Here is an 18412-nt window from a genome sequence, read left to right on the forward strand (position 1 = left end):
GTATGCCCCACTGCCCCCAAACTTTTATTTAGCATTATGTTACAGAAAGGGGTAACAAAAGGGAAGAGAAAACCAGGAATTTCCATGAATCTAGAGTTCATTGGACAATGCTTTTCACACACATTCTTTAATCCACATTCTTGCAAGAAAGAGAACATTGTCTTAATTAAAAAAAAATTGAACCCAAGGTTGGGAGGGGCTGACTGACTCGCTTGAGACTGAGCAGAGGAGAAGTGGAGTTTGAGCCACCATCTCAGAAATGCTAGCAGCTAACTGCATGACTCTGTCCTATATGGGAGGAATCTCAGGTGTGCACCAGGTACTACCTGGGTGCACCTGTGCTTTTAAAATCAATGTCCTATTAAACCCTAGTCCTCTCACCTTTATGATCCCATCCTTTCTAGTAAACAAAAATAAAATAAGTTTCCAATTCATGGTGTTTAAATCTCTCATCTCTTGTCTTTGATCTTTTTTTTTTTTTTTCAAACGGAGGTCCTGGGAACTGAACCAAGAACCTCATTCATGCTCAGCATGAGTTGTACCCCCATCCCCCTATCTCTGAAATTTGTGACTTGAAGAAGAGCTTTCCATTCACAATTAAGCTGCTGGGATAGAAGGAGAGGTGTTATGCTTGCCCTGGTTTGTGGCTCCTCCTCTTCGATGTGATTTAATAACCAGGTTATCTCGGAAACATAAAAGTGTCAATGAATACCCAAAGACACAATTATCTAACTTTCGACTTAATCTCTTATTTTCTGTGGCATGTTGGCAACTTGCCTGGGATGTCAGGTTCATATTAAGAAAACTCCTATGTGTAACTCCATCACACAATTGCAGTCATGAGCTGTTTCAAGAGCTTCCAAAATCCAGCACAAATGCTGTTCCTGGTTCAGTTCCCACAGCATTTTCTACGTACCTGGCTCTAAATCTTCCAATGAGTACAATTCACTCCTTCCTCCTGGCCACTGGCCATCTGAGCTTTGGGTCTGCTCACAGCAAAAGTCAGGTCCCCCTTTTGCATTACCTGTCTCTGTGTTTACTATATTATAGCTTATTTATTTCATTTGTACACAACGCCTAATACCAATTTCCCAAATTTAACTTTAGGTGATGATCAAGGAGTGTGCTCGGATTCCTATCACTTCCTGCCTCTAGGCTGGACTCCTTTCCGCCAATAAGACCCCAGCACAACCTGGCCCACCTCAGCCTTCAAGGGGAAGTGTGTTAGCTCCAAGTGTGCCTGTCACTGTCATGACATTTTTGTAACCCTTTGTTTATGTGTTTATGGCTTGCACTATGCCGTAGACTGTGCCCCACCTGGGGGTGGGACTTCATTTATCTTCATTGATGAATCTTTGTTCTTTCACCTCTACACTTCACACTCTGTTCAGAGGCACTCATAAATGTTTAACCCTATAAATGAGCAAATGCAGTGAATGTTGAACGAATAGATTCACTTTACCAGTCACGAGAGCCAAGAATTGCCACCTGACCTTCCCCATCTTGGTAGGTTCAGCACATTTAAATCTATGAACTGCAGCCTGGACTCAAAATGAAGAGTCAATGAATAAAGGTGAGGAAGAGGGTGAAGGTCCCTCAGTGCATATGGTAGGGCATCCTTCATGGACCTCAAAAAACCTCAGTGTTGCCAAAGACCCAAAGAGAAAACGGGCTTTTGTAACAACTCACGGTTGTAGTAATCACAGTACGTAATGTCCCTCCACACACCCTTCCTTCTACAAGGAACAACATACCTCTTGAAAACCAAGCCCCCAAAGAGGTCCATGGGCCAGAAATGGATCCCACGTATGTGCAGATAAGTGCTAGGGCAGAATTTCAATTCAAGAGCTATCTGGAACCATCTGTTTGCAATGTGCTTTCCTGGACCATGTTTTATCTTAATCTTATAGTGATCTCAAGGCATAAGTAGAGCAGAAGTTATTATTTCCATTTTCGAGACAAAAAACTAGGCTCAAAGGGAAACTAAGTGACTTATCCAAGTACTTAGCGCCAATAAATAGTGCAGCCAGAACTCAAACTCGAATGTTCATTCTGCTCTATGACATAATTGCTTAGAAAGAAAAAAAAATTTGAAGAAAGAAAACAATATCTATTTACTTATATCCTTTGGGCACATAAATTGAATCAAGCTTCTCTGCCAGATACCAGAGCTATAAATGGTGTGCTTTAAGGGGAAAAAACAGGCACTTGGAAGTCAAAACAAGTTCATGCTTGACTCCCAAACTCACCATCCATACCCTGTGACCCCTAGGAAGTTGACTCACCTCCCAAGGTCAGTTTTCTCAACATAAAATTAGAAAAATAACACCTACCGCAAACAGGTCTTCTGAAGATTAATAAAGTGACACCATTGTGCACAGTGTGTGGCACACAGTAGGTCTGCCAACTACAGTACTGACTTGTATTACCCTAATTCCCATAGATAAACCAGTCCCTAGATATAGTACATGCTTATATACTGGTTTTCAATTTATTGATTTGGGGGAGAGTTGTAAAGGTGAGAAACTATATTGCATTTAGTTATAATTTTTTATAAATCACCTTAATTTGAAGCAAATAAAATGACTGAAACTTCTAAATTAAGTGGTCAATGGCACAGGAAATGGTAGAACTGAAGGTGCCGAGGTGTTTATTCCAGCCTCAGGCAGCATGATCTGGTTCCACAGAGGAAATCTCGCCTTCCTGCTGTCCAGTCTTAGCTCCCAGGACCCTTCTCAGCACAAAGCCAGCACGTGTGTATGCATATATTGACTCGTGGGACGATAGGCTGGGCCTGTCCATGACCTTCAGGGTCAGACTCTGCACTCCAAAGCTTTCAGCTCAGTTCCCAGCCCCGATGCTCAACCTTGCTCCCAGAAAAGGAAGCGGGCTCTCCAGCCAGCCTGACCCAGACTGCCTGCCCTTTGTAACCTCTCTGAGTCAGGTAGAGAGCCTCCCACAATTAAGGGGTTAGCAAATGTTTGGTTGTTGAATCCCACTTCCAGAGGCCAGCCCTCCAAACCAATAAAGACATAAATCTATACACGTATTTTTCTAAATGTCATGATATGACTCATTCCATCCCTTGAGTCATCCTCTAGCAAAATTCAATGTCCCCAGTCATTTCTCTGAACTTTAAGGCCCCTTTCCCATTCTGAACCTTCAAAAATGGCTGAATCTCTACCACGGGGTGGGATCTCTCATTTTTTTTTCATAGAAAACAGTCCAGACTCTCTAACTGGCTGCTTGAGCCCTGTCTCTGGTGCAGGAAATAGAGAAATGAGCCTGTGGACACATCTGGACTCTGAGAGCTCTGAAATTCTTGCCTGTTTTAAGATCTGCGAACTAAGTTTCAACACACCTACCTCCGTAGCATCTTCCAGATCAAAGGAAGGATTCCTTAACTAACATAATTCTTTGATTTCTGTGTGTCTAAAGTGGGAGCACAATGGCTGATAAAAGAAGAAATTAGCAACGTCTACATCAGTTGTAAATTATCAACATCAAAGCTGTGTTTTTATCACTTCCAGAGTTTTGTTTTTTGTCTTACTTTTGCTTTTTTCTTCTAAACAGGCTGAAAAAATGTTTGCAAAGAGGACGCATTCAGTTTAAGCTAATACCATAGTTCTTGCATTACATGTTAGCAATTTCAGCCTGTGAAATACCCAAATTGTTTGCTCTTTTATCTGGGTTGGAGGTAGAGGGCTTTGCAGGGGATGCAGGGACCAGTTACAAGACTCTGTGGTGACTTTAAAATATCTTCACAGATTCTTTGATGATCTTCCCGGTGAGAGGTGGGATCTGCAGCCCCTCTCACAGAATCTGGGCTGGCTTTAGTGCCTCACTCTTCACCAACAGAACGCAGCAGAGATGGCCTGCCTGACTTCTGAGGCTAGGTCACAGAAGGTGAAGAGGCATCCGCTGTGTCAGCTGGGGTGTTTACCTTTGGAGTTCTGAGCTGGCAGGTTAGCAGCTGTTCTGCTTAGAAGCCCAAGGTATTAGCAAACGTACTAAACAATCGGTCTCTGGGCATACAATGCCCGTGTGCCATTATCCATGTGGGGAGATGACATGGAAAGGCCCAAAGACTGCACAGAGAGGTGACAGGCCAACTGTTCCCCGCCCCTCCGTAATTCCAGCTCCCTCTCTTGTCTGACTAGGAATACAGGAGAGTCCCTGAGCCCTTCCTAAATTCCTGACCCAGAAAAACAGTGAAAGATGACAAAATGATAGTTGTTTCAATTCACTGATTTGGGGCTAATTATTATACAAATACTAACTAGAACATTGTGTTTGTAAGATTTACTTGCAGCTCCATCAATTAAAAAAAAAAGTCCTGCAATATGCCATGGTCTAGGCCGCAGAGGAGATCCTTGGCCTTTCCACACTCTGGAGATGGCACTGACTATGCAGGTGGCTAGGAATTCACTTTTTAGGGGACCCAATGCTACGTCATTGGCAGAACTAAAATGAGGGTTCACCAGGCAAAGAAGGCAGAGAAGAACGCTCCGTCAGAAGAGGGACTGTGAGCAAGATCCCGGGGGTGTGTGACTGCAACGTGTCACCCAGGGCAGGGATGCTTCCACTGCAGGCTGAAGCTCAGGGTGAACTGTCAGGGTGAGTGACTCTACAAAATGTAAGACGTAGTGGGACATTCAAAGCAGTTTAGAAAGGGACTTGAATGTCACGAAAAAGTGTTTACAGTTTCTCCTGTAAGTGATGTTTAGTTAAGTTATGGAGGGATATTGACCAGATGCATATTTTAAAACTACACACACTCTCCTTCTATATATATATATTTTTCATATATACCATAGATATATATTTTAATTTACACATACATATGTGTAAATAAATGAAAAGAGACTTTCATAAGAGGAAATAAAAATATAATTTGAAATACAAAATACAGTCATCATAATTTTAATACAGAAATACATAAGAAGTATACAAAGAAGATATTTAAACATTACCACATGAGGGATGGCATAGCTCAGTGGTGGAGTGCGTGCTTAGCATGAAGAAGGTCCTGGATTCAATCCCCAGTACCTTCATTAAAGAAAAATTACCACAAATTCCAATACCAAGATAGAAGCATTATTAACATTTCAGAGAATATCTACAGATATTTCTTCATGTGTATTCTCTCATTTAAAAAGATTTATTGATCATCTAATATGTGCCAGGCAGTGATGAATGAGAAATTTTATGGTCCTTGGTCTCTTTGTGTTTGCAGTATAGTGATGGAGGTGGATGGATGACAAACGCATGGATGATAAACTCAACACAGAAACAGTTGCAAGTTGTAACAAGAGCCATGGCCAGGAGCAAAACGTGTGCACTGAGACAGACTGGGGAGGTTTGCACAGAGTGGGAAAAGAAAGCTTTGATTACAAAATGGTGTTTCAACGTGAAGGATGCCATAAGCTAAGTAAGAACGGCTCAAGCAGAGGAATGAACAGACAAAAGGAAAACTGAGTGAGAAAGAACTTAGGATGTCCAGAGACACAGCGTGGCTGAGCACAGTGAGGGAGGGTCCATGCTGTGACTTAAGATTTGACCAGGGCAGTCAAGAAGTGGACTGTGGGTCACTGTGAAGGGTCTGCATATGCTCCCAGTGAAAAGAAACTAAATTAGTTTTAAACAGGGAAGGCAGCTTTGGAAACATATGACTATATGCTACGGTCTGAATATGTTCCTCCAATATTCATATGTTGAAACCTGACCCCCAAGGAGATGCTGTTAAGAGATGGGGCCATTGGGAGGTGATTAGTACCCTTATAAAAGCAGCCTGAAAAAGCCCCCTCGCCCTTGAGCCATATGAAGTTGCAGGAAAGGATGTCATCCAGGAAGCAGGCCCTCACCAGACACCGTATCTGCCAGCACCACAATCTCAGACTTTTCCGCCTCCAGAACTGTAAGAAATAAATGTTTTCTGCTTATAAGCCACCCAGTTTATGCTATTCTGTTGTAGCAGCCCAAATAGACCAAGAATATATAAATATAAGAATAACTTTAAAGAAATAGGATTATAATAAACATGCTACTTTATTGCTGCATAAAATTTCTGAATGCTTTTATATGTGGATAAATATAGCTCTACATTATTATTTAAATGGCTACAGACTATTCTGTTATGTGCGTTTACTATCATTAATTTAACCAGTTCCTCATGGATGGACATTTACTTTTCGCTGTTATAAAAAAAATCCTGCGTTAAACAGCCACAGAGCATGTGTTTTTATACACTTTCCTGAATAGTTGTAGGGAAAAATTAATTGAAAGGGAAGTCTGGGTTAAAGGGATATTCACTATAAATTTTGTCTCTTGTTTCTAGGTTCTCCCCACAAAATGTTACACCAGGATCTAGTTCCTGTAGCATTATATGAGAGGCCCCCTTTCCCCTCACCCCACAGACCCTAAACCTTTGCCAATATTATAGGCTAAAAAACTTCTCATTTCATTTCCATAATTTTCCATTACCTGTGTGGTTGGGAGTCTTGTCATGTTTCCTAGCTGGGACTCAAGTTTTAGGAATTAGATATTTGTGTTCTTTGTTCATTTTCCCATGGATTTTGTTATCTTTTTTTTCTTATTACTTTGTCATAGTGCTTAGAATAAAGCTAATAAAATTATTTATTAAACTTCAGATTTTTTTTTGTTTGTTTTTATGTGGTTAAATTCACCTGTCTTTTATTTTATGTTTTCTGCTTTTGAGGTCAAGCTTTAACAGAAGTAGAAAATAATAATGTCATGAAGATGGCACAGTTGCATTTCTGGAGCATCTGACAAGGTCTGTTGAGTCACTGATGTATGTAATAGGAAAGTTCAGTAAGTCTAACAGTTTCTTAGGAAATGCAAATGTCAGCAGCTTTCTCACAATAGAAGCAAAAGGAAAATAGAAACTCCCCCCCCCCCCAAATCCCACTCACTTGCAACAGGATCAAATAAATATAAGTAATCTTAGTTTAAGAATATAATTTTTATGATAAAAATGGAAAGGATCAACCTAGAGTAACATGAAGGAACAAGCAAATGAAGAAACTTACTTAGCTTGAGATGAGGGAAGACTCAGTATTGTGAAGATGGGGATTCGCACATTCTCCATCTACAAAGTCAATGCACTTCCAATCAAAGTTTCCATGATTTAAAAAACAGGTATAATTATTCTAAGGTTCATCTTGAAAAATAAATATGCAGCAATAGGAAAGACAATTATGAAATGGAGGAATAATGAAAAGACAGTTTTAAGATTATAAATTAAAATATATTGTAAATCCCTATTCCAATTAAAACAGAAATCAATAAAGAAATTGGCAAAATGATGAGTGAGAGGAATCCAACTTAGAGCCAGATTCACATAGGAAATTAGTCTATGGCCAAGTTAGCATTAAAATCAGTGGAGGAACATAGATTATTTAATAAATTGTATTGGGACATTTGGCAAACCATTAGGAGAAAAAAAATGAGATCATTTATGCACTTTTTACATCAAAATAAATTCCAAAGCAAGCAAAGCTTTAATTATAAAAGCAGGCAAAACAACAATGCAGCTATACAGATTCTTTTTTTTTTTTTTAGGAAACCCACTTTATTTGTTTATTTTTTTAACATTTTTTATTGATTTATAATCATTTTACAATGTTGTGTCAAATTCCAGTGTAGAGCACAATTTTTCAGTTATACATGAACATACATATATTCATTGTCACATTTTTTTCTCTGTGAGCTACCAGAAGATCTTGTGTATATTTCCCTGTGCTATACAGTATAATTCTGTCTATCTATTCTGATTCTTAAATACGGTTATTTTCTCTGTTTGAATATTGAAGGACTGCCTGCAATACGGCAATGGCAGCAGGAGTGTGAAAGGAAAGAATGACCACAAGGGATACCAAAGAGGTGGTACAACAGGTTTGGCGGTTGATTAGGTGCAGTGCCGTGTGGAAGAAGGGAGGAAGTCGTAAAAAGCGACTGGTTTCTCTCTTGGAAGGTAGGAAGGCCTCCTGATGTCATTATCACCCTGCAGAGAGCCCCTGCCTTGTCCAAAGCCTGATCTAGGTTCCAGTTCCTTGACAGGAAATTCACAAAGGACCCCAAGTTGAAACAAACTTCTCAATAACAAGTCCATGGCTCCTTGTTTTGACTCATTGTGACTTGGGCCAAAATGACTCGCCTATTTAGATTCTAAATTTTTGAGACATTTCCATTCAAAATTTGCTTGGATATCTGGATTTGTGACAACAGGCTCATCTATAGTATCTAGTATCAGTCAGCCTCTCTGCTCCTTCACTGATTTCTGGCCGTAATACCCCCTACAGCTTGGCGGGTGAGTTAGAGGCTGTGGCTCTACCTGGCTGTCTGGTTTCTCCGTCCCTTCAGAGCCCCAGTGGTGCAGAGGATGCCCCTGCAGGAGTTAAGTGTCTACAAGCTGCCCATCCACTTGGGGGCGCTGTTGTGGGTTGAACTGTGGGCTTCCAAGCTGACGTCCTAACCTCCATGACTTCAGATTGTGACCTTATTTGGAGATAGAGTCATTGCAGAGTAATCAGGTTAAGTGAAGTCTTTAGGTTAGGCCCTAATGTAATATGACTGATCGCTTATTAAAAGGGGAAATTTGGACACAGACACACAAATACAGGGTGAATGACACGTGAAGGTGAAAGCAAAGATTGAGGGATGTGTCTACACACCAAGTGACACCCAAAAGTGCTAGTAAAGCACTAGAAGCTAGGAGAGGGGCATGGAGTAAATGACCTCTCACAGCCAGCAGAAGGGAGGAAGCAAACCTGACAACACCTTGATCTCAGACTTCTAAGCTCCTGAACCCTGAGACAATAAATTTCTGTTGTTAAGCCCCTCAGTTTATGGTACTTTGTTATAGCAGCCCCCAAAAATAGATATAGATGCCAAACATTTTTTTTTCCTTTTTCCTACATTTTTAAGGCTAAGTGAAGCCAAAAGGAAGAATGTAATACTCAAAATTATCACTATTTTGCTATTAATCAAATTTTGCAAAGACCAATTATGTAGTAGAAATAAAATTAATCAAGACAGGGTTTTCTGAGAATCTTAGTTTTATTGATCGTAATTCTTATTTGCAAATACTAGAAGCCCTCCACCAGTTAAATGGAAAATAAACTTATTCAAGGATATTAAGAAACACTGCGCTGTACTGACGGATGGAGAGTAGGCCTCTGATGCTGTGCAGTCAAGGACAGTGTGTAATCACATTGCTAGGGCTTCTCTAGGAAGAACCCTACCCTTACTTTGGCACCTGTGTGTGAGTGGATGCCTGAAGGATTCTCTGCCTCCAGACCTGTCATGTCCTCGCACTGGTTATTTCCAAACCCAAGTCCAACCCAAAGAAACCATGTTGCAATGCCCCAACCCTAGCTGCAAATGTCATGGTGGGAATTTTCTGTCTTCCTCTTTAGGATGGCCAGACTTATATTTGTTTGAAATTATCAAAATAAATGGGAAATGCTCCAGCCTCAACTCCATCAAAAGTATGTGGGAAAGAGCCTACATGCTTTCCGGGCCCGTGTTGTCACTAGGAAAATAGGTAACCAGACAACATAATGTGAAATATATCAGAATTTTTGTTTGTGTGTTCATGCAAAATGAAAATTAGCTGGAATAATATGATATCCTAGATGAGATCCTGGAATAGAAAAGGATAGCAAATAAAAACTAAGGAAATTTGAATAAAGCATGAACTTTAGCTAATAATGTATCCATTCCAGTTCATTGCTTTTGACAATGCACTGTACTCCTGTAAGATGCTAATATAGGAGAAATTGAGTGGAGAGTATGTGAGAACTCTCTGCAGTCTTCACAATTTTTCTATAAACCTAAAATAAAATTCTAAAATTAAAGAGTTGATTAAAATTGATTAAAATCATTTTTTTTCTCTGAGAAAGAAAACAGAAGTTTGTGATCATTTATATAAGAAAGAAAAGTGAGTCTCTGTACTGCTCTCCTCCACTTACAGGACCTGGAGAGGAAGGGGAAAGAAAATACTGTCATGTCAGACCTCAGCCAACCGTTCTTGGCCACTGATGTTGAGATGCAGGATGGATGAACCTGGAGGACGTCGTGCTAAGTGAAATGACAGAAAGACAAATGCTACATGATTCCACATATATGAAGTATCCAAAATGGTCAGATTCATAGGTGTAAAGAATGGAATGGTGGTCACTGGGGTCTAGGGAGTTTGGGGAATTGATAATCAAGGAGTATAAAATTTCTGTTAGGCGAGATCTAAAGATGTGCTGTGCAGCTTTGTCCCTAGGGTCCACAATAGTACATCTTACCCTTTAAAGGTATAGGGCTCCTGATGATTGCTATTTCCAATGAAGTAAACTTAAATCAGTCTAAATAGGTGAGACAGGTTTGAGGAGGCTGGCTTTAACAAAGCACATGAATAAGTTACTGGACACAGGGCGAAAAAAGAGCACAGTTGTTCTGAATAATAAATTTAGAAAATCTAAGTGGGAAAGTCTTCAGGGACAGAAAGGGCTTAGCCATGTGGTGTGGCTGAGGGAGTTTTACAGCTAGGAAAACGCTTTCCACACCAAGCTCACTAAAGAACAGTACATCAGCAAATTCTGGGAATGATTGTTGTTTGAATTCAAAGCAAAGGAGATAATTTCCCTATCTTGAAAATTTTCAGAGCAGGAAAGAGAGGAGAGTTTCGAGTGGTTATTCACAAAAGGAGAGCCAATGTCCAAAAGAACAAGAATGTAAATGCATAAGGAATTTAAGAGTGAACGGCCTATGGGACTCTTGGGGTGAGCATTGGAAGTCACCATGGTCTGAATGTGTCCTCTAAAATTTGAATACCCAATGTGTTAACATTAGGAGGTGGGGCCTTTGGGAGATGCTTAGGTCGTGAGGGTGGGGCCATCATGAAAGGGGTTAGTGCTCTTTTGGAAGAGACCCCACAGAGCTCCTACTATGCGAAGATACAACGAGAAGTCTGTGAGCTGAAAGAGGGTTTTTGCCTCACCAAGCTCCCTCTGATCTGAGAGCTCAGCTTCCCAGAACTGTGAGAAATAAATCTGTGTTTTTTATAAGCCACCAGTCTATGGTGTATGTTATAGCATCCCAAATGAACAGAGACAGAAGTCCCACAAAATGTGGGACTTCCATATAGATTTTATTTACACTTTAAAAGGGTGGCCTTAGCTGACAACTGTATTATGAAAAACCAAACCAAAGCGAAGTCCTGTAACCAGCCAGCAGCTCCATCGCCACGTAGGGATATTTAAACTTGGCTCAGGGAGGTAGTCTCTCATCTCTTGTCCTCAAGAAGGCGTGAGCATCATTTCCAGCCGTTTTGAAACTGATTGTGGCCACAAATGGTTTTCCAAAGCCAGTTCTTGGTAACTAGAGGGTGAATTAGGGAAGCACCTTCTGACACGTGTGCTCTTGGTTGCCCTAATTTTCAGAACTGAGGACTCTGGGATAGTGTTCAGAAAGTGGTTTTCTGAAAAAAAGAAAAAAAAAAAAGCTCTCATTTACCTTATTTTAAATATATTAACCTCTGAATCATTATTCTTGTTACCAGACCATCTTCTTAAAGACTGGAACTACTGGAGTGCTCAGTAGTCACCAGTAAACCCAAGATGACTTCCTGAAGTAAACACATTCACAGGAGAAATGCGCATAAGTCATGACCTTGCCATGGTGAATACAAACCCACAGTCTCCTGGTTCTAAATGGACACTTGTACGGATGAGCACAGGAGTTAATGGTCGTGATGAATTAAAAGTATCCTCTCATCCATTATCTATTTGAATTCTCAAAACAGTCTGCTAAGGTAGACGTTGCTGGGACAATTTTCCCTCTTTTTTGCAAACAGGAAACTGAAGCTCAGAATTCACCAAACTCTTCAGGAAAAACAGAGCCAGAAAATAAACAACAACATTTATAAAGAGGGGAATTTTATTTCTCTTGGATTAGAGATGCTGTTAGTACCACTTTCTAACTTGACATATCATTGGTATTCACTTGAAAGGATTTATTTATGAGAAAGTGAAGGGGGTTATATTGACCCCTTGTAAAATTTTTATTATTAAAATGGTTTAACAAAATTGAGATTAGGTTCTAGGCTAAAATTTTGTTTAGCTTCCTCCAGGGAGATGTAGATCCTATTTTTAAAAGTTTAGGGAAGATTTGGAGTCATTCTACTAAACAAGGAAAATGAGAAAATCTGAATTAGAAAGACAATTGTGCTTATTAGTTTCTTTAAATTGAAACATTAAAACTTTATTGGAGAAACAGTTTGTATTAATTAACTTGTGTTTTTTCTTCTCAAGCAAGATTATATCCAAGTTAAAACAAAGATTAAAATAGTACATGCTCTTTAATGTAAATACAAATTAATTTAATTTGTCCCTAATTAAGTGTTATCAGCAATCGTCATCTAAGCATTCATTTCTATTTATAAATAGAGAAAAACTATTATTTTTATCTTTCTCTTGCCTCTGAAGTTTCTCAAAGCCATATTATTACCAGATATTATTTGAAGAAAAAACCAAAAAAACATTAGTTTTCCTTTTAAACTCTGATTCTGAATCTGTGATGACTAATTATGCTTAATTTCTCTCCTTCAAAGTATTTCTGTTTGTTCCAAGATTCTTTTTTTCTCCTCTTAGACAGAGGTTCACACCTGCTCTCTGCAAGTAGAGGCATGTGGTGGGAAATCTGAGTTTGCATCTCACTGTAAGTCCGTCATTCTTTTCATGAAAGCTTGGTCCGTGTTCTAACACTTATATCAGATAAACTACAAGGATATATTGTACAACACAGGGAATATAGCCGATATCTTATAACAATTGTAAGTGGAGTAGAGCCTTTAAAAATTGTGAATCACTACATCATACACCTGTAACACATATAGTATATAAACTCTACTTCAATAAAATATGTAAAAAATAAAAGAAACTGAAAAACAATAGGTGAGGAGCAAATCGAAACACATTTGAATGATGAATATTAAAAAAAAAGAGTCCAAATTTTTCATCATTTAGTTTTACTTATAACATTCAAAGCAAATGTATATAGCAAGATATGTTTGTTTAGAGTGGTTTAAATTTATGAATTCAGGCATTTCCTAAACTCAAAAGGTAATCTCTAGGAAGGAAGATAGGGTGACATATTTTCTTGCTGAAAACAAAATGATAAAATGACATTAGATGGGCACCAGCTTATTTCAGAGAGACTACATGTTATTGAAGAAACAGCAGTGGCTTTGGGGCAAGGCAGAGCCTGATTTGAAATCTGCCTGCATCACTTACCAGCTGTGTGAACTGTCAGGGTTTTCTTAGCATCGTAAAGCCTTGTTGTTCTCATCTGTATTAGGGGATGGTGGTAACTGTTTCAGAGATACGCTGTCTCTAGCATCTTTGCGTTTTCCTTCTATGGTGCATTACTTCCATTAGAATATAAGATTCTTCTAAAAAAAGTTTTTGATCTCAATTTTCCCTTCCAGCAATTGGTTCCATCCACATAAAACAACTTTAAGGAGCTTCACCTTCTTACTGTGAGATCGGTTTCCTCCAGTCTGCCTTTTGTCCCAGCACCATGTCAGGGACTCTATGAAATTCCTGTTGCCAAGCACCATGGACCCTTTTCTTACCCTTTTCTGCTTCTCAGGGGTATTTGTCAGCCCATCATTCTGTTCTTCTGGAAGCGGTCTTCTCTCCCTGCTCACCATATGAACAAGAAAATTGGTTTTCTTCCCACTTCACCAGCTGTTCCTCATGGGTCTCCTATGCAAGCTCCTTTTATCTCCCAACTCATAAATTCTGTAGGGCTTCCAGGCACAGGCGTGGGCTTCTTTCCTTGTTGATCTTCCGTTCCCAGGTAACACCAAAATCCTAAGGCTTTGCATGCTGTCTGCATTTGGTGACTGTAAATTTAGGTCTCCACCTCATTACTTCTCTCTAGACTCACATGTCTGACTGCCTACATGTCTATTTAGACATCTCAAAGTCATTTCAAATCACACGTACTCAAAAAAAAAAAAAAACACACAAAAGACAAAAAAGAAAAACTAAAAACTACACACACATACGTATACATACATCCGCTTCTACTTCAGACTTTTCCTTTCCCAGAAACTACACTGTTTTCAAGCCAATTATTAAATATCAATTCAGGTTAACTCCTCCTCATTCCTTGTCAGTCACACTGAAGTTACCCGCAAGTCCTGGATGTCATCCTCCAAAACTCTACTGGTATTTCCCCATCTTTACTCATCCAAGCCATCATACCTTCTGTTATGGGTTGACTTGTGTCTCCCCAAAGTTCTTATGGTAAAGTTCTCACCTCAGAACCTCAAGTGTGCCCTGTCAGAAGATAGGGTATTTGCAAAGGTAATTAAGCTAAAGTGAAGTCATTAGGGTGGACGCTAATTTGATATGACTGTTGCTTTATAAAAACGGGGCATTTGGAGAAAGACTCACACACGGGAGAATGCAGATGAAGGCGGAGATCTGGGTGATGTTTCTACAAGCCAAGAGATGCCGAAGACCACCAACCAGCCACCAGAAGCTAGGGAAGAGGCCTGGACCAGATTCTCCCTCAGATCCCTCAGAAGAAGCCAATCCTGCCAACACCTTGACTTCAGACATCTAGCCTCCGGAACTGTGAGACAATCCATTTTTGTTGTTTAAACCAGTGAATTTGTGAAACTTTATTACAGAAGACCTATATTCTTGCTCTTAATGGTTTCCAACCTTGTCTTGCACAGCAGCAAAAGTGATCGTAAAAAAAGAGAAGGTAATTCCAACCATGCCACGCCCTGTACCGATGCCTTCTCCTTGTGCTTAGAATAAAGCCCAAAATCTGTGTCATGGTTTATGAGAAGCCCAATGTGATTTGATCCTACCTTATTTTTGAACATCATCTCATACAGTTCTTTTCTTCACTCAGTATAGTCAGTCATATCCATCTTCAGTCACTCCTTACAATATTATAAAATCAATTCCTGCCTCAGGGCCTTTGTGCATGCCTTTTCTTCTGCCTGAGAGTTTCATGCCAGTTCTTCATGTGACTGCTTATTTCTCCTGATTAAGCTTTCTGCTTAAATGCTGAAATGCATTATCAGCAACACCCCCATCCCCATCTCAATGCACCTTTATTTCCACCTTAATATTATACAGAATGTTCACTTGTTCAATCATCTATCTATTCATCTATGTGTGTGTTTAAAGCCTATCTCTCTGAAAAATAAAAAATATCACAGTGTAAGATTCTTGCCTTCATATTTATTTCCAGTATCTGAAACATTGTAGTTCCCAAATAGTTTGTTGAGTGAACAAATAAAAGAATGGCCATCAATTATAAAATCAGTCTACATAGTGCCTACTTAATTTACTCAACACACATTTATTGAGTTCCTTTTACGCATCAGGAACTGTTTCAGGCACTAGGAGTTCAGCATGAACAGGACAGCCCAAGTCTAAGGTTAGGAAAACAGCAGAGACAAGCTCAGAGAAAGGAGTGTGCCTGGCATATATGAGGAATGGTGTAAAGCCTGCTGAGGTGGGAGCAGACTAAGGGTAAGGCTTTGAAATATGGGAGAATCAGAAGACAGAAGAGACAAAAAACGAGTTTTTAGACTATAGACAAGCAAGGGTCCAAACAGAGAACAATTAGGTGTTTTAATACAGTGTGGAAGAGATATGAGGATGTCTTGAGCCAACAATAGTTTTGCCGGACAAGAGAAATGGTCATGTTCTAGGCAATTTTCAAAGTGAGCCCAAAAGCATAGCTGATGAATTGGATGTAGGTGGTATTAATCAAAAGAGAGCAGTTATGGATAATTCCGAGGTTCTTGACCCTGATAACTTAATAAATGGAATTGTCATTTATTGAGATGAGGTCACCTAGGGGAGGAGTGGATTTCAAGGGAAAGATCGGGATCTGAGTTTTGGACGTGTTAAATTATAAGTGTCTATTAGACAACCAGATGGAAATATTGGCTATATGAGTTTAAAGTTCAACAGAGGGGTCAGTTCAAATCAATAAGTGAATTTTGAGCCACGGGGTTTTGTATCTGGGCACTCTATTAGGACAGTGCTCACCACAATTTGCCATCAGCAGGTCATCATTGTTTATGGGCATATTGCTAATCTTTGCATTTCCTTCTGTGCAGTCAAGTTCAGGAATCACTTTGATGTAAATAGTTTTATTGACATCTGATGCAATGGTGGCCATTTATTTGATTGATTAGAAGCGAACAGAAAACGATACTAAATTTCTATAATAGCCCATGTGATGTGAAGAGGGAAGCATTCTCTTCCAAATGTTTATTGGACAGTGTTTTAGCCAACAGACATTTATGGAAACTCCATTGTGTGTCAGCCATTGCCTGCATCCAGATTATATAATGAAAAACAGCAGGCACTCCTCAGACTTAAAGAATTCAGAATCTGTGCAAGAAACAGGCTTGCAGTGAAGAGCCCTTGCTGCAATCACCTTAGCGAGCTGGTGGGAGGTTCCAAGGAGGCAAAGTGTTGAATTATGTCCACACCTCTTATTTGTATCCTTTCTACATATGCAGAATTTAAAGCCAGAGGTGTCAAATGGCTTTCCCAAAGCACGGCTGGGCCTCAGATCCAGATTTTTTTCTTTTTCTTTTCCTCCTTATTATTTTTTTCAGCTCTATTGAGATATAATTGTCGTGCAGCACTGTGTAAGTTTAAGGTGTACAGCGTGGGGACTTGACTTACACATATTGTGGAATGACTACCACAATGAGTTTAATTAACATCCAGCACCTCAGATTGATACAAAAAGCAAAAACGTTTCTTTTTTTCCTTTGTGATGAGAACTTTCAGGATCTACTCTCTTAGCAGCTTTCAAATATACGGTCCATCGGTACATCAGTGTTACCTATAGTGAGCAGGCTGTATGTTCTACCCTCAATGCTTATTTATCTCATAATTGGAAGTTTGGACCTTTTGACCACCTTTATACAATTCCCCCCAGATTTTCTATTTCTGAACATTGAACTGACCCATCTTGACTGCCTCTTAAGACTGACATTATTTTGAAAGGACGATGTCATATGAGTCTTTGGTTCCTCCTTTGAAAAGCTGAGAAGAAAAGCAAGCACTTCCAAGCTGTCTATGTGCATTTTTAATGAACATTAAATGAATCGGTGTCTGAATATGTGGTACGTTAAACACTGCTGTTCTGGCTCTTGCTGAGTGAACTCGGACAGCTCACTTACTGTCACAGAGCATCACTTTTCCCGTCTGTAAAACGAGAAGAATAACTGTTTTGTGAAGTTGGTGTGAGGATTAACAAAACGAAGTGTCCTGAGCAGAGTACTGAGCAGAACTTGACTCTAACTGTTGTCGTTATTACTATGAAGACACTGAGGTAGTAAGATTTCCTTAGACTCATTTAAATTCTCTTGTCTTCAGTTTTCCATTAGTTAGTTCACTGGCCCAACAAATGGGAGAATAAAATTTTAAGGGAAAAACAGGACACCTCTCCTACAAAGGTTAATTTTTACCATTTGTGAAGCACTGTTTTTCATGGCATGATCTCTTCTGTTTATTCCGATTTTTCTTCCTTCTGAAGAACTTATTGATAAGAATTTTTTAACTGTTAAAAAGTTAAGTATTGGAAATTAAAATCTGCATTTTCTTTCTAATGTCTACTCTTATAAATAAAAATTCCATGAAAATGAAATGACTAGGGGGTGGGACTAATATCTATCTACCAAAAAATGGAAGCAATCTGTTCAATTTATTCAAAACTAGAAAGTGTATAGAGTGACTTGATGGTGTTTGAACAACTAGGGTGAATGGTAGGGGGAGGCGGGTTGTGAGAAAGAATATTTGTGGAGGATCTACTCAATGTCCTACACTATTGGCTGCTTTTCATGTGTCTCTCTGCAAAACGTTTACATCCAGCTTGTTTTGACAGACAGGAAAACTGAAGGTCAGAGCGGTCAAGCCGTACGCCCTAAGTCACCTGAGTAGTAAAATAACCTGAAAACCAGGGGCATCTACTTCCAAGTCCTATTCTCTATCTATGACGTCATATTACCTTGATCAGCATTTATCATATGATTGTTGATGTTTATTTAGCACTTAATACATTGTGGCTTTTTGCTGGGCACTCAGAGAACACACAGAAGAAGATAAGCTTAAATTTGCAGTTGAGGGGTCAAGGCTAGCATCACTGACTCTCCTGACGGTTTCAATCTCAGCACTATCGACATTTGGGGTCAGATAATACTTTCTTGTGGATGGCTGTCCTGTGTATTGTTGTAAGTTCTGCAGCATTCTCGACTTCTATCCATCAGATGTCAGTAGCGTCCCTTAGCTGTGACAATTGAAATGTTTGCAGATATTGACAAGTGTTCCCTGGATACAAAATCTCC

General features: G+C 39.5%; 1 long non-coding RNA gene across 1 annotated transcript; it reads left to right on the plus strand.

Annotated features, from left to right (window-relative positions):
• The first annotated feature begins 214 nt into the window (after positions 1 to 214).
• Positions 215 to 13541, plus strand: LOC116667958. The gene is made up of 4 exons (XR_004324963.1): positions 215 to 535; positions 8062 to 8067; positions 10042 to 10047; positions 13532 to 13541. It is a non-coding gene; the product is annotated as an uncharacterized LOC116667958 (long non-coding RNA).
• The last annotated feature ends 4871 nt before the right edge of the window (positions 13542 to 18412 follow it).

Source organism: Camelus ferus, chromosome 2, assembly GCF_009834535.1.
Source record: "Camelus ferus isolate YT-003-E chromosome 2, BCGSAC_Cfer_1.0, whole genome shotgun sequence".
NCBI classification, from domain to species: domain Eukaryota; kingdom Metazoa; phylum Chordata; class Mammalia; order Artiodactyla; family Camelidae; genus Camelus; species Camelus ferus.